The following is a 17,398-nucleotide window of genomic DNA, read 5'->3' on the forward strand; positions in this document are numbered from 1 at the left end:
ATGTTCACAGTGAGAGTCGGGGGAGATAAAAGACGGCCAGTCCACAGAAAAAGAGAGGACTTTGAGAGACTTTTTATGATTATTGCTGAAAAGCTGGACTTGGTTTCAATTTATGCTGAAAAGCAGACTTTTGTTTTATATACGCTTGAAAGCAATTTCTGTTTTATTTTAATTTATTTTAAATAATCTGACTCACTTGGATCATGGAAACCGGCAATTCTTTTGAATCTTCTGTGTGAAACACACAGCGTGACCAGTGTAGTCCGATTCCCAAAAAAATATCTATTATAAGCTGATTCTTTTGAATATATAATACGAAACATAAAGCGTGACCAGTGTAGAGCGATTTCTGAACGAATCACTCCTATGAAGCTATTCTGTTGAATCTTCAGCACGAAACATACAGCGTAACCAGTGTAGAGCGATTTCTGAACAAATTACTCTTATGTGGCAATTCATTTGAATCTTCAGCGTGAAACATACAGCATGACCAGTGTAGACTGATTCCCAAATAAATATCTATTATAAGCTGATTCTTTTGAATCTATAATGCAAAACATACAGCATGACCAGTGTAGAGCGATTTCCGAACGAATCTCTCCTATGAGGCTGTGGAGCGGGACGTGGTCATGTGCCTGTCAGTGGGGAGAGAGAAAGCGGTAAGAGCCATCACCTGGTGATTATTGATACAAAACACCTGTGTCTCATTTCAGTGACGGCGGTGACGGGCTTGAAAAAGGCCGGCGGAATGCCAGAGAGGCAGAGAGAGTACGAGCCACTCACACACCCTGAAGTTCCACACTGTAAAATTGTTATATGGACTGATTTAAGTTTGTGTTGACTATTATCATTGAAGCTGTGTGCCAAGTAAAAACCCCTTGCTGGAAAGCAATTTGAGTTAAAATTCTGGCAATAAAACTGGACTCATGTGGATTGCACTGCCGACTCCCGCATCCTCCTTTCCCCGTGATCTCTGACGAACGTTACAGAGGCGTTTCTTTTGAATCTTCAGTGTGAAACATACAGCGTGACCAATGTAGAGTGATTTCTGAACAAATCACTCCTATGAGGCTATTCAATTCAATCTTCAGCATGAAACATAGAGTGTGACCAGTGTAGAGCAATTTCTGAATGAATCACTCTTATGTGGCAATTCTTTTGAATCTTCAGCGTGAGACATACGGCGTGAGCATTGTAGACTGATTCCCAAACAAATATCTATTATAAGCTGATTCTTTTGAATGAATCTATAATGCAAAACATACAGCGTGACCAGTGTAGAGCGATTTCTGAATGAATCTCTCCTATGGGGTGATTCTTTTGAATCTTCAGCGTGAAACATACAGCGTGACCAGTGTAGAGCGATTTCTGAATGAATCTCTCCTATGTAGGTGATTCTTTTGAATCTTCAGCGTGAAACATATGGCGCAACCAGTGTAGTCCGCTTCCCAAACAAATATCTATTATAAGCTGATTCTTTTGAATCTATAATACAAAACAATCAGTGTGACCAGTGTAGAGCGATTTATGAACGAATCACTTCTTTGAGGTAATTCTTTTCAATCTTCAGCGTGAAACATACCAGTGTATGTGTGTGACAGCTGACCAGTGTAGAGCTATTTCTGAACAAATCACTCCTATGATGAGATTTTTTTCAATCTTCAGCGTGAAACATATAGAGTGAGCAGTGTAGTTCAATTTCTGAACAAATCACTCAAATGAGCCAATTCTTTTGAATCTACAGTGTGAAAGATCCAGCACGACCAGTGTAGTCAGATTCCTGATGAATGACTCTTTTGAGCCAATTCTTTTAAATCTAAATTTGGCACGTCCAGTGTGGTCTGTTTCTGGAAGTAATGACTCTTATGAGCTGAGTTTTTTTAACCATTTGTTTTTATTTAAGATGATCTTATTAAAAAATGGATTCCGATTCCCAACCCTACATGTGACATGTTTTGGCTGGAGGTCAATGTGTTTAGAAGCAACACAGTGGCTGCCCACAGAATTCTCCTCTCAGCATTTCCGTCTTCCAGCAGTCTGATCAGCATCTTAACAAACAAACACGCACCCCATGTCTCCCACCCCTGTAGCACAAATACATTCTGTTTGCAGATCTCCACTGAGGCCCAGCACTGTGCAACATGGACAAAACTGCTGCTGTGTTTCTAATTAGAGTGTTAATTGCAATCCAAAGTGGAGATGGATTTAGGTTGAGTTCTCTTTCTCTCTCCCCCCACTTATGTTCTCGCATGCCTCAGGAGAGACCCGCAGCAATCATTTGAAATGTAAGACACACCAGTCCAAATGCAGGTAGAGTTTTTAACTTATTTAGAGAATGGCACCCTACAAGAAGGTCTCCATATGTATGTGTCAGGTGTTGTTGTTGACTTGTAATGTGGTGTAGAGTTCAAAAATAATTAGTGGTGCTTTATTACTATTGTTCATACTTGGGTTTAGGTGTTTGTTCCCTAAGCTGAAGTATTAAATTTTGGTATGGACTGAAGTTTTCCTGCACTGTTTGTGCTATGAACATGAATGATACCTCAAATTGTGTGGCTTGTTGAGGAGATGTGTGCTATTTTTTTCCCCCCAATTGTACAGAAAAAAAGAAAAAAAACATGAAAATAAATAAATAAAATAAAAAGGTTTTCTTTCATGTGTTAATTCCTGTTCAAACTGAAAGTTTTCTGGTAAAGTTAAATCTGGTAAACTTTTAATAGTACACTTCCATATAGAGAAGTGGTTCTCAACCAGGATGCCCCACAAAGCATCCATGGGGGTCTCAAGATGACTTAAAATTGTTTAAAATAAGTAATATTAATAATCGTACTTAATAAAAATGCTAAAACCAAGATAGACAAAAAAAAATAAATAAAAAAAAATAAATAAAATAATAAAATAAAGTATATATATATATATATATATATATATATATATATATATATATATATATATATATATATATATATATTGTCATGCACATTGAGCATCCTTTAAAAATGTGTCTTGAGACAGCTGCGTTCTGTTATATCCGTTGTGCTGCGTCTTGCTGTTCTTTCGGCGTCTCACGCAGGAGTGCCACGGAAAATGTGATGCTTTTGCCAATAAGGCAATTTCCTCTTTTAAAGCTTAATTGTGTAACTTTTCTGGTGCTAAAATACTTCCTCATATCCCACCGTAGTATGCAGAAACAACTATAAATAAGCCTTTCATGGGTTAATTTGTCTTGAAAACTGTAATCCTTCTTCTCTGTAGCACTATGAATATTCCTTTGTTAGTTTTAAAACCCATCTCATGAGACACAACAACGACTCGACCAATGGCTTAAGTTGGGGGTGGAACTAGCTGTTCGATTGATCAACAGCAAATGGGGGGCATATTCAGAAAACCGTAGGTGTGGAAAAATGCATTGATGCATTGTGGTGCACCGATCTATCAAATACATTTTGATGAATCGATTACAAAATTTAAGAATCGATTATCATTATATATTAGGCTAATACCCAATGTGTCCATCTCATATTACACTAACCATCTCGCAACAGACACAGAGCAGAGCATGCAAGATTAAAGGGAAAGAAAGCACACTTTGAAATAAGTTTATGGAGCCGCGTTCACCCCACGCACCTATATAAGATTGGATGGTTGAATGGATGGATGGATACTTCTGAGTTCTGCTTTCTCTGTCATTATTCAAAACTGTCTGCCTCCATTTGACCAACATAAGTTCATTGTTGTTACCTTCTTCCCCTATTACGATATATATTATGTAAATATTGCTTTTTGTATCTCCATAAAATTTTTAATTTCTCCATAAAACAGTTTAACCATGAATAGAACTTGGCTTGAATAAATATGACTGGTGGGCAGACATTGGCTGTGAATGAAAATACTCACTCGTTCATTCATTCTCTTTATAGTGAATGCTACAGAATAAGGAGCGATTTCAAACTGTTCTGAAGGGAACTAACCATTTGATTACAGTCACCTTTGATTGGTCAATGACATGCAGTAGCCACGAAAAGATATATATATATATTTTTTAAATCTTTCGCAGTGTGTGGCACAAACAGTCCTGCATGAATATGCAATTAAATTCTCATGAATGGGCTTGACAAAAGGAAGCCACCTGGCGCCTCTTTCACTATCCCATAATGAATAGAGAACTTACGGTTACCACGTCCCGTGTTACCGCCTTTACAGTTCATGCTACTAATGGACAGTTTTTCATTCCATGACCCTGCTGAGCCTGCTCAGACAAAACCTGGATCGTATCTGCCTGCACATGACATTTCATCTTTAATTACTGGTTTCAGATTTCACGATGCATCGTAATTGTTAGGTAGAGAATCGTAATCGAATCGTTGTCAGAGCGAATCGTCACACACCTAGGAAGCCGCTTTGAAAACAATGTTTATTTTTGCAGTTCCGTTTGGTGGTGCTAGTGGTGCAGAAATTACACACTTCAGCTTTAATTGCAAGTCGAGTATTCTTCCCCACATTCACCATGAATGAACTAATTTAGAGTTTTGTCCCTTTCATTTTTCAAAAAGTCCTCTTTAATTTCACTTAAGGATTGAGGTTTGAGAGCTTTCTTCACCCATGAAAATCCACTGTACAGGCATGGTGATAGACCGGAAAAGAGTGATAGTAAATACTTCTGAAACGCCATGGCAGCATACAGTAAAAGCTGACCTCTGCTGTCAAGGACCGTTCAGTGTCATCGAATGGAGACACAAATCAGCAGAGATACAGAAGGACCAGAAGAAAGTATGTTCAACCAAGCTGGGGTGGCGAAACATGGAGAGAGAGAAGCAATGAGGAAGATGCCGTGATTGTTTAAGGTACTGTACATTGAACAACTTGTGACAATGGCATCACTAAGCACATTATATTTATTAATTTAATTCTTGGTCTCCACAGGGTGATAACTGTTTGAATTGGTAAGGCAAATGTTATTGCTTTGTGTGCCAAAGGAGATTAATTCAAGCAGTGTTCCCATATGTATGAGTGGGTGCATTATTTTCTAATAGTATGTCTTCTTATTTCTCTTTCTCTGTGTCATGATTCACTGTTGTTTGCCTCGTGTTTTTCCCCTGTCATCTATTCCTCCCAGACTACACTTCCCATAATTCCCTGCCCTCATCAATGCCAGCTGTCCTTGATTGTCTTCACCTGTCATTCATTTACTCATTACCCATTGTGTATATAATGCCCTGCTGTTTGCTTGTTCTTTGTCAGTTGTTATGTGTTTTGACCTCTTGTTCATGTTTCCCATTGTTTATGTTTTATTTTGTTCCTGTGTTTACCCGTTAATTTGTACTTGTTTATTTCTCATTAAACTCCTTAGCCGCACCTAGATCCAGCTCTCGTGACTTCATTTCCAGATCGTTACATTCTGTCTGTCTTCTACACTGTTTTTCAGCTGGGTCATGGCTCTGCCATATACTTTTTGTATTTTCTTATTTCTAAGTCTCTTTCTGTCTGTCTTGCATTAGAGGAAAAATAGCTCATAATTGTCTTTGAAGTTAAACTAGGCCAAGGTGGATGTGTTGTTACTTGAACAGTGTTTGCCTACCTACACCTGTAGTTCACACTCCTCCTTCAAATGCACACTCTTTCACGCACACTTTCACATGTACCGCGTCAGGGCTTCAACACATTCTGAACAGTAGCATCATGTGCCACTTTGGACTCGATGTGGAAAGTGTTGTTGCAGATAGCATTACAGAAGAACAATTTGACATGGTGGCTAAGTAGCACGAAGAGTGCATACTGTAAAATCACTGAGAAAATTGTGGAATTGTGAGCAACGTGTATGTAGGAATGTCGGGCACTATTAGCACTGTGAACTTTTAGCACTGTATATGCATGTAGCATATTTCTATTTTTTTTTTTTTCTGAAAGTTATAAAACTTCCCACCACAGTGTCATTTTCACCACATCTCAAATTATGTATTGTGTTGAATATAATTCTGCGGTGGAAATAACAGAGATTTATTAATTTTTTTACATTTTTGAAATAAAATGGCCAACTCCCTGTCTTGCAAAGGCTAATTACATATCTTAGATTTTATGTGTCCTAAATACAATTAAATTGTATATTATTAAAGTTATATATATATGTAAAAAAAATAAGAATTGTGCAAAATTACAGCTTGATTGGATGCTCAATATGAATATTCTGCTCGCAAGTGATATTTGCCTTGATTTGTTTTTGTTTAAACATCAATTCTCCCTTCACTTTTAACATGAAAATATTTATCTTTAAATCTTTATAAGGGGCAGAACTGTTTGGTGTGTTGGAAATGACACCACAACTGGGGGACAGTTATATTTTGTGAAAAAAAGAAAAAAGAAAAAGAAAGATAGATATAAATAATGTTCACACAATAAGTATTGAAATGGTCCATGTGTATTTTACACTTTGTTTATTATCATAGTAATAATAATGTAATAATTTGTACATCTATAATGGATTTTCATAGTTTAATATGGAGAGTCTGGCTCTGGGACAAGGATAAACAGTAAAACATGTTTGAAAAGTAACAAAAATAAATGAGGCTTGGTAAACAATTACAAATTCAGTTTTAATGAGACCATCGTTTAATAAAAATAATTTTTTTTGCAACTTTTAGGTTTAATAAAAATCAACCCCTAGGACATGAAAGTGTGAAGATGAAGAAACACCCATGTGCAGTATGGCTTGTGCCATGTATTATTTTATCTCTTTAGGTCATAATAGAGGTTCAACATTGTGTCATACAATTCTATGTATCTAGAAATGAACAAAAATGTCTCTTCAATCTTGTTTTAATTTTGGCGCTGTTTGTGACAATGATACATCATGCAAATTGTCTGCTTATTATTAGCTGCATAGTTATTAAAGGAGAATGGGGTAAAGGTGGAATTTATTTGAACTTAAGAACATTTTAAAACAAAGTTAGGCCTGCGTGTAATGCTGTAGCTTGACTCTTTGCTCCACAGAGAGAAATGTATTGGAGAACGATGGCATGAGTCATGTGAATGGGCCTTAAGATTGTTTTTAAAAATCATCACTGCTTCGGCTTTGGACTATTTGCTGTGCAGATATTTAATGGTTCAAAAGAGTGTGACTTTGATCTGGCCAGCTGAGCGTCTGATGTGTGATTTAGAGCAGGCATGCATGAGGCTACTGGATAGACGCTATGAATTTAAACTCAGAGAGAAAGCCAGATGAGTTGTGTGCATGCTGGAATGTGTGAAATGAGTAAAATCACATGTTTTTAGAGCAGTCATATCATGTGAAATCGACTTTTCATTGATCTTTTGATATAAAGGAATCATTTCAGAACTCAAAACATTCTGATTTGGACTCCACTTTTGGAATCCACATTCCAAAATGTCCATTTATTGAAACTAAGGCCACATCCACACTAATCTGTTTAAATTTGAAAAAAAAAAAAAATATTTTAGTTTCCTACCTTTATTGTTTTCCAAATATGTGGTTGTGGAGAGCAATCGCAAAATGCGGTTGCAGTGTGGAGGAGAGACATAACGTTGCTAAATTCATGCATTTTCAAATTAATTCTTATTAGTATGGATTTGGCCTAAGATGACAAAAGTGTCTTATTCCAAAATCCTCAGATTTCTGTGAACATTTACATACAAAACAGACCACGGTTCACATTAAAAAAATAGTAAAAACAATTTGCTGACCAGGAAGCTGACCGTTGTACCGAACCCGAGACTACCTGTAGGAGGTGGTCTGAGCTTGGTTGCAGTGGAACTATGGCATGGTTTGCATGAGTGAGAAAGCAACCTGCACTCGGGTCTGCACTTGATCAGGAAGTAAAATTGCTTGCGCGTGTATTTCTGCCAATTTAAGCATGATGACATCATCAGTTTCACAAAATAACCATGAGTGGCAGAGGAACAAACATTGCTGCAAGTACACTGCTCGCAACCAGCTTCTCAAAAAAGACAGTTTGCGAACATCAGATGTAGCCAGGGGCGTAGAATTCCCGGGGGGGACAAGCAAGTCCAACCCCCTCCACTCACCCCCCACCCCAATATTTATACCATTATTTATGGAAACAAGTAAATGCTTCACGCTGCAAGCAACCCATCCCCCCCAAATGTTCAAGCCAAATCTACACCCTTGGATATAGTCGCCTTCTCCTGGACATGCATGTCTGCTGAAAAATGGCATGTCGTTCACTCTGGTATGCATAATGAAACCAAATTAATAAAAAATAGACAAATATAATAACCCACATTGGGTTCTCCATCATGTGCATGTTTGTGATGATGCAATTTGATGACAGAAAATCACTGGGGTTCGACACAATCTAAAAGGGTGTATGATCTGACACCCTGAGCAAAGCCTTGTTGCATTGCAAATATTGATCATTTCACAAGAAGAACCATGTGGATAAGCCATGCACTGTACTATCACTGATTGACTCTGATTATCACTTCATTAAACCCTATTAGCACACATACATTTGCTGTTACACACAGAATGAAGGTCACACATTTGTGTAGGGCTTTACTGGTAATTAATAATTATTTCTGTAGTTATTACTTAATATTTAAATTAATCAGTTGAATCTAACTCATTAAAACCTCATATGGGGCTCCAGTAAATGTAGTGTGCTACATTTAGGAGCAAGTTTGGTTATTAGCAATAATTAATAATTATCAAAGATAGTTATTAATTATTAAAATCAATAGAACATTGATGAGAATCAATGTTAGCTTTTTTTTTAAATCCTTTAAATCAACAGTTATCAAAGATAATCGTTAATTGTTAACATCGATGAAACATTAATTAAAATTAATACTAGCTTATTGATCATTCAAATTCAATCATCAAAGATAATTATCAATTATCAAAAATCAATAGTATATTAATAAGGATTAACATTGATGGGGCACCACCCTGAAATCAGGGACTAATAACCGAATAGTAAAACAGTTTCAATATTAGATTGTTTTCTTAGGAAAATCGGCATCCGAAGAATATCGATTTTCGGGAAAAAAAAACAATGAATGAAGGTTTGAATCCGAGCACTGACATCCCATCAGCATGACACAGGTGTATGCAAAACAAACCAAAACACTTCTCTTTGTAATATAAACAAAGTTTATTTATGCAGTAATATCAATTAATAATTAATACAATGCAGTCAATAAACTTCCGACTTACAACTACAAACTAAACAATGATATGATTAGATATGGAAATAAAAATAATTATATAACACATAAGGTGTGTGTGTGACAGTGTGTGTGTGTGTGTGTGATTAGTAAGAGAGAGAGAGAGAGAGAGAGAGATGATTAAGTGACAGCCCTAAAGCTGATTTCGCGATCGTGGGAGAGAAGGCAGCGGTTTAGTTCATCGCTCAGAGACGCGGTGGATGGCTCGTAAACAGTCCCGCGTTATTTGACTCTTTAATGGATGAACTCAGTTGCTGTCTCACCCGCGATGGCGAAATTGCACAATCCAATTTGGTTGGACCACAATACAGCAAAACAAATTTGTGATAATTAATACCCTGAGTATTAATAATGAGCGGACATGGCGGTCCATAAACTGTACAAGCAAAAACCTTGAAACACAAGAATAACACGCTATAATATTCTATCTCTGCCCAGACGTAAACCTCTTACTTGTATCGCATGAGGACACAGATAGAATGTGTTTTCCTCCGTCCTTTAACTTTGACCCGGTTCCTTGAGGCTCAGGTGATGACGGGAGGCTGTTTCCTCGTTCTGTCGGCGGACGGTACAGCTGTTGATTGTCGGCGGGCGGTATGACTGTTGATTCTCGGCGGGCTGGTGGAGAACTCAGAAATGTCGACTTGATTGAAGATGGAAGAGAAATCTTTAATCTCTTCACTTCAGTAGGCAAACGGATGAAGATGCGAATTGCTCGGCGGTCTCCTTCGGATCCATTAGAGTGTTTGGTTGAACACAGAGTAATCTCAACTCGTCCAGCGAGATGGAGATTGTATGGCTACAGTTTCAAGTCGGACATTACTTCCTTGTGCCACGAGGTTGCACCGGAGAGCAGCAAAAAAAACTACATCTATATTCGGTGAACGAAGTCGCTGGAAGTGAATTCTGGACGCATTTCAGAATTATTTCAACTCCTGATGATGTCATGTTTGAGGGACGTTCTGTTGTGTGCCTCATCCAATAGGAGTTGAGAGCTCGATCCTTTAGTGAGCAAGGCTTCATGGATCTGTAGTCTGTTTTGGACTCCCTTTGTTTGATTTTGGCATGATTTTTATCAGTAAAATTTATGATTTAGAAGGTGGGGGCTTGAATTATGTTTTTATGACTGTGTTAGGCCTGCCTTTGTCTTCTATCTGAGTACATGAGGCCCAACATTTGCATGCTCACACACACACATGAGAAATAGCATGCATAGAGTAGGAACAGATTTCCGCTGCCTTCTCCGCACAGAATGTTTCGTAATCCAGGAGTGCAACCGGGGGTGGGGGTATCAGAATCATAATCAAAATGAGCTTTATCGCCAAGTATGCTTACACATACAAGGAATTTGTCTTGGTGACAGAAGCTTCCAGTGCACAAACAAAACAACAATAAGACAGAGATAATAAAAAAAAAAAATAATAGAATAAAAATCAAATCAAATAGAAAATATGGGGTGGGGGTGGGGGTGCAGTTGGTTATCAGAGAGGAGGAGTGCAAGCATTGATAGTAAAAGCAGAGAGGAGAGAGCGTCCTCCTCGTACCTCATCATTTGGAGGGCAGCACTGAGTGTTTAGGGGTCTCGCTAGAGGACCCTAATGATTGGGATGATGAGAGGGTTTTGTTGCGCCAGAGAGACGGCATGCCACTGCCTGCTGTAAGAAAGATTATTACTCATAATTGCGTTCCCACACACGACAAGTGTTTTAGAGTATGAAGGGATTCTGATGCTGAGATGGCAGCTGAGGGATCTGAGAGTTTTGAAAATACTTTCTTCCATCCCCATTTAATGTGCAGGGATATAAGTAAGCCATTGATTTTCCAAATAGTGTGATCGATGTGGCTCTGTGTTGCTGTCAAAACATTGCTCTGTTGCATGGCATGTCAACCTCTGGCTCAACCAATGGCATGAGTTTGGGGTGGGACTTCCTGTTTGGCCTAACAATTGGCTTTAAAGTAGTAGTTCATCCAAAAATTAGAATTTACTCATCATTTACTCACCCTGATGCTGCAGTTAACGGGATCCAAGACTTTCAAGCTCCGAAAATGACAAAGGCAGCATTAAAGTAATCCATACATCCCAAATGGTGTAATCCATGACTTTTAAAGTGATACAATAGCTTTGGGTAAGAAACATTAATTATTTTTGTATTCACCAGAACGCTTCACTTCTCATTCATGTGTCCTCAAGGCTGAGGAATTTCCGGTTGTATCGTTTTGTATAATTTCGGGCCAGTTTCGGGTCAGTTTTGGGTCTGTAATATATTTGGGTCTGTATGTACACTGATCAGCCACAACATTAAAACCACCTGCCTAATATTATGTAGGTCCCCCTCGTGCCACCAAAACAGCGCCAACCCGCATCTCAGAATAGCATTTTGAGATGCTATTCTTCTCACCACAAATGTACAGAACGGTTATCTGAGTTACCGTACCAGACGGGCTGGTTTGAGTATTTCTGTAACTGCTGATCTCCTGGGATTTTCACGCACAACAGTCTCTAGAATTTACTCAGAATGGTGCTAAAAAAAAACAACAAAAAAAACATCCAGTTCCAGCGGCAGTTCTGTGGACGGAAATGTCTTGTTGATGAGAGAGGTCAACAGAGAATGGCCAGACTGGTTCGAACTGACAAAGTCTACGGTAACTCAAATAACCGCTCTGTACAATTGTGGTGAGAAGAATATCATCTCAGAATGCTATTCTGAGATGCGGGTTGGCACTGTTTTGGCGGCACGAGGAGCACCTACACAATATTAGGCAGGTGGTTTTAATGTTGTGGCTGATTGGTGTATATAAATATATATATATATATATATATATATATATATATATATATATATAGCTCTGGAAAAAATTAAGAGGCCACTGCAAAATTATCAGTTTCTCTGGATTTCTCTGAAGCACCCCCAGATCATCACCGATCATCCACCAAATTTCACAGTGGGTGTGAGACACTATGGCTTGAAGGCCTCTGTCTAACCATTCAATCCAAAGAAACTGATAATTTTACAGGGGTCTCTTAAATTTCTAGAGCAGAGTTTATGTAAATATACAGTAAACTATATACTGTATAGATAGTATATATTTGATTATTTATTAATTGATTATTTTATGTAATTTATTTGATATAAATAGTTACATTTACTTTTTTAATTTTAACGTAACTTGTTTTGCATACCCGCTCTCACTTATAGACAGGCCTGGACAGACAAGACGAGTTAGGCCAGGAAGATACTTTACGCAAGTACACGGTGCAGAAGCGAGCACTTGGCCATTGCCAACACACGGTCCTGTTGATCATACATAACGTGTGTTCTTGAATTACTGTGGCGGTAACAAACCCCATTACTCAATGGGGCGATAGAGTTACCATCAAAAGTCTGCACCATTATACTGGATGTGTTATTATTCAGGTTAGCTGCTATAAAGATTTTGACTTCACCTTACACCCCACCACCTGTTCCCTTGACCCCATTCCTTCTCACCTTCTCCAGGCCATTTATCCGTCCATCCTACCTGCACTCACACATATAATTAACACATCTCTACTTACAGGCACTTTTCCCACTACATTCAAGCAGGCTCGAGTAACCCCGCTGCTGAAGAATCCCACACTTAACCCCACACAAATAGAACACTACAGACCAGTCTCTCTCATCCCATTCATGGCAAAAACGCTTGAAAGGGCAATTTTCAATCAAATCTCTGCCTATCTCTCACAGAACAAGCTGCTGGATGACAATCAGTCAGGTTTCAAAAGTGAACACTCCACCGAGACTGCCCTGCTGTCTGTCACTGAGTCGCTGAGACGGGCGAAAGCTGAATCCAGATCATCCGTCTTGATTCTGCTGGACCTTTCTGCAGCCTTTGACACAGTCAACCATCAGATCTTACTCTCTACCCTCTCCTCGCTGGGCATCACAGGAACTGTGCTTGACTGGTTTAACTCCTATCTCTCAGGTAGGTCCTTCAAGGTAGCCTGGAGAGGTGAAGTATCCAAGCCTCATCAGCTACTTACTGGGGTACCTCAGGGATCAGTGCTTGGGCCACTTCTCTTCTCTATATACACAACATCACTGGGACCCTCTACTTGTCTTTCCAGCCCAACGACACCACAGTGACCACTCAAATTTCTGCCTGCCTGGCAGACATCTCGGCCTGGATGAAGGAGCACCACCTGCAACTCAACCCAGCCAAGACTGAACTCCTTGTCTTTCCAGCCAACCCTGCTGTTGAACACAACATCACCGTGCAGCTGGGTGCAACTACAGTAACGCCTTCCAAATCGGTCAGAAATCTAGGGGTAACCATCGACAACAGACTAAATTTCACATACCACATCTCAAAGACCGCAAGATCATGTAGATTTACACTCTACAATATCAGAAAGATAAGACCCTTCCTCTCTGAACATGCCACACAACTGCTTGTCCAGTCACTTGTCATAACTAGACTAGACTACTGTAACGCTCTCATTGCAGGCCTCCCTGCATGTGCAATTAGACCCCTGCAAATGATCCAGAATGCAGCAGCACATCTGGTCTTTAATGAACCAAAGAGAGCGCATGTTACACTACTCCTTGTCTCTCTCCACTGGCTGCCGGATGATGCACGTATGAAATTCAAGGCTCTGATGCTGGCATACAGAACAGTCACTGGGTCTGCTCCAGCGTACCTAAAATAATTTATGCAGAGCTACGCACCCACTAGAAGCCTGCGGTCGGCTAAGGAACGTTGCCTTGTTGTACCAACGCAAAGAGGCACCAAAACACTTTCCCAGACTTTCAGCTTCATCATATCACGTTGGTGGAACGACCTTCCCAACTCCATCCGTGAAGCTGACTCACTCTCTGTCTTAAAAAAAAAACGACTAAAAACACATCTTTTCCAAGAGCATTTAACCAGTCATTAAAAAAAAAATAAATAAATAAAAAAAGGAAAAAAAATAAAAAAAATCCTATTGTACTTTATTCTGTTTGGAATACTATTATGATGCTAGTGAAACTTTGTAATACGGCACTTTGCATACCACTGTCTCCTTAAGATGATTCGCTTATGTTTTCCTCTTTTGTAAGTCACTTTGGATAAAAGTGTCTGCCAAATGAATAAATGTAAATGTAATGTACTTACCCAGCAAAATTCTGTTCAAACTATTGCACCGCCATGACAGTAGTTGAGTTGAAATAGAAAACTCACCGTAGAAGCAGATGGTTCACACAAATGTCCGCTATAGTGAGCAACAGTGCCCGCCCACCTTTTCTGCCATCTGGGTTCTGGAAGTTTTTTTTTTTCCCATTCATTTCATAGAATTTTCATCAAATCCTTCAAGAGTTATAAGCCATGAACCAAACCTACCAGCTCCAATGTGAATCACAACATTACAAGCTTTGATTTGAAGCAATTTTTTTTTTTTTTTTTACAAAATTGGAAAATCATACGAAAAGATAAAAGTACAAGCCTGTATACTTAATGTCTTTCACGAGGGCACGAACTACGATCCCATGAAGCATTGCGAATAACGTAATCGAAAACAATACAATGGAAATAGAAAACTAATGATTTTAGTTTGTTGATTATTACTAAAGAAACAATATAGTTTACTTTTATTATGAAATATTCTGATATATACAAATACATAAGTAGTTTGAGGGTGAAGGGAGACAGACTCATTTGAGGCATTCACAGCGTGTCAATGGTTGTTGGCTGTCGCGGTTCTACGATTGGATTTTGTTTCTCTGCCGGACAATTGGTAATGTAGTTGTTCACCAGGAAATCCACAATCAAACACGATTTTTAAAGAATGAAGTTGAAATAATGCAGACTGATGGCTTTAACTGAAGTGTATATCATCGATGAACAACCTCTGAGCTCATGGTAGGTCTGTCTTCAAATGTTTATAAGTTATCTATAAAAATCAATTAGTCTATGGAAAAAATAAATGGTATTTGTTTACTTCTGGAACACGACTGTTGAGCTCTATAGAGCCCCTTGTGGCATGTTATGAATTGCGATCTGACAGATTTTGTAACACACGAGCTTGTGTAGCTTGAAGTGTCTGCATTCATTTACTTGAGAAGAGATTGTTTCGGACTTTAGAGGCTGTTCACATAACGCGCAGACCTTTAGTACAGTTTAAGTTACCACTTACTGGAAGTAGAGAGTTCCTTCCAGTTAAGAAGAACTCTCTTGTATGCTTGTTATGTTCCTCATTTGTAAGTTGTTTTGGATAAAAGCATCTGCTAAATGAATAAATGTAAATGTAAGAATGTTCTTTTAAAGGCTAGCAACAGTTTGCACAGTATTTCAGCAAAAGCGTTCGAATATAAACTGTGTATTGCTCTCAAATCTTGTCATTGTGTTTCACTTGCAGTTTGGTTACAAGCACAATAGTGTCCATTCCTTGCTCGTGACCGCTCTGACACACATCCACTGTGGCCACCTCTAATTGTCACTTCACCACATCAACCCACATAACGCTGTGACAACTCGGATAGATAGAATAAAGAGACAGATCAAAAAAGTACATAACAAACAGAAAAACAGAAGGACAGAGTTAGGTATGGCAGGTTTGTGGATTGTCGTGCAATCCAGTAACGGAAATCGTCCACGGGTCCTAGGGCGTCATGTTTTTTTTTTTTTTTTTTTTTTTTCAGGTAACATAATAACTTCATAAATCTGAAAGGATAGGTGAGAAGAGGACATAATGAGGGGGTGTCACTGAACTAATACATTAATTATCATGTGCAAAGGAAATTATTAAAAATGGTTTTGGGGGTGAAAAATGCAAATTAAAGAAATGAAACCTGTGATTTTTTTTGTTTCATGTGAGGAAAGAGTAGCTTTAAAATGAAATTGCTTCAACAGGAGGGCCTCACTTAAGTTTTGGCTTCAAGAGCAACTATGTACTTTTATGTAGGAGAGACCAGGACTTGTTTTCTCACTTGTTGCACAAGGTGGGATTATTTTAATTTTTTTTAAGTCAGTTTATGTATGGACACACATTTAAGCCTTGGCTACATAAAAGCTACTGAACATTTCCTCTGTTATTGCCTAGGAAACAGTGCTTTGAACATTTAATGCAATGGCAGTAGTTAGTGAGTGTGTTTACATGCACACCAATACGCTGATACCTACCAAAACTCAAAATGCAAAAAAAAACTTGTTTACATGAGACTTAAAATCATTGAGTTATTCTCTGCTTTTATTTCAAACCGTAAACAGGCATGCACACAATTTGCGCACAATGGAGAAACCGGTAAGAATGAAGGTAAAGGTGTTATATGCATCAAAAAGTCATGAAAAATGCAAGAACCTATGAGATTGGATGTTATCAATGTCACCGTTGCCATATTGGATTAAGCAATGTTTAATTTGTTAATAAAGGTTTCATTTGATTTGATTTGAGAGAGAAAAGCAACTTATATTATGGTCTGTTCATCATACAAAATGATCATGTGTCTTCAGAAGACTTGGAATATCACACACGCACAACTTTTGTGACATTTTCGGGTGCTTTATTAAGCGTTAAAGCGAGTCCCTATGTACTGTCCTGTCATTGTATTGAATTCAGCCAACAAGAGTGGAATTTTCTTTTTGAGATACAAGAAAGTCAAATAGGTTTGGAATTACATGAGGGTGAGTAAATGATGACAGAATTGTAATTTTTGGGTGAATTATTCCTTTAAACAAGAGTACAATACATTGAACGGACTGTACTTCTATTGTTCACAGACCCAGTTTCAGTACCTGGTCTATAGACTGGAATACCAAAGTGTATATAATTCTGAAAACATTTAAATTCTCCACTATTCTCTAAATAATATTAGAATGAATAATACGTACCCCTAAATGCCTGTTAAAGACCTACACATATCGAAAGTGTACAGACACCCTATCTACACCACAAGCGATGTTACGCAACAGTTTACAATGTACCCATTACAATCAATGAACACTGGCTACGCTGCAAGTGCACACACCATTGACCACTTCGTTGATTATAATGGGAGAGTTTGTGCTCAACTGTGGCTAAACTCGTCAACTCACGCCAATCACAGCCCATGCTTGAGGTGTAGACAGTTGCATTGATTATGGCAGAAGCATTCTAGATTGGTTGTGGTGTAAATGATAAATACATTTAAATATACAATGGACCCAAAAAGGAATTGGACACTTAAAGTAATAGTCCACCAAA

This window comes from Myxocyprinus asiaticus, chromosome 26 (assembly GCF_019703515.2).
Source record: "Myxocyprinus asiaticus isolate MX2 ecotype Aquarium Trade chromosome 26, UBuf_Myxa_2, whole genome shotgun sequence".
Taxonomy (NCBI): domain Eukaryota; kingdom Metazoa; phylum Chordata; class Actinopteri; order Cypriniformes; family Catostomidae; genus Myxocyprinus; species Myxocyprinus asiaticus.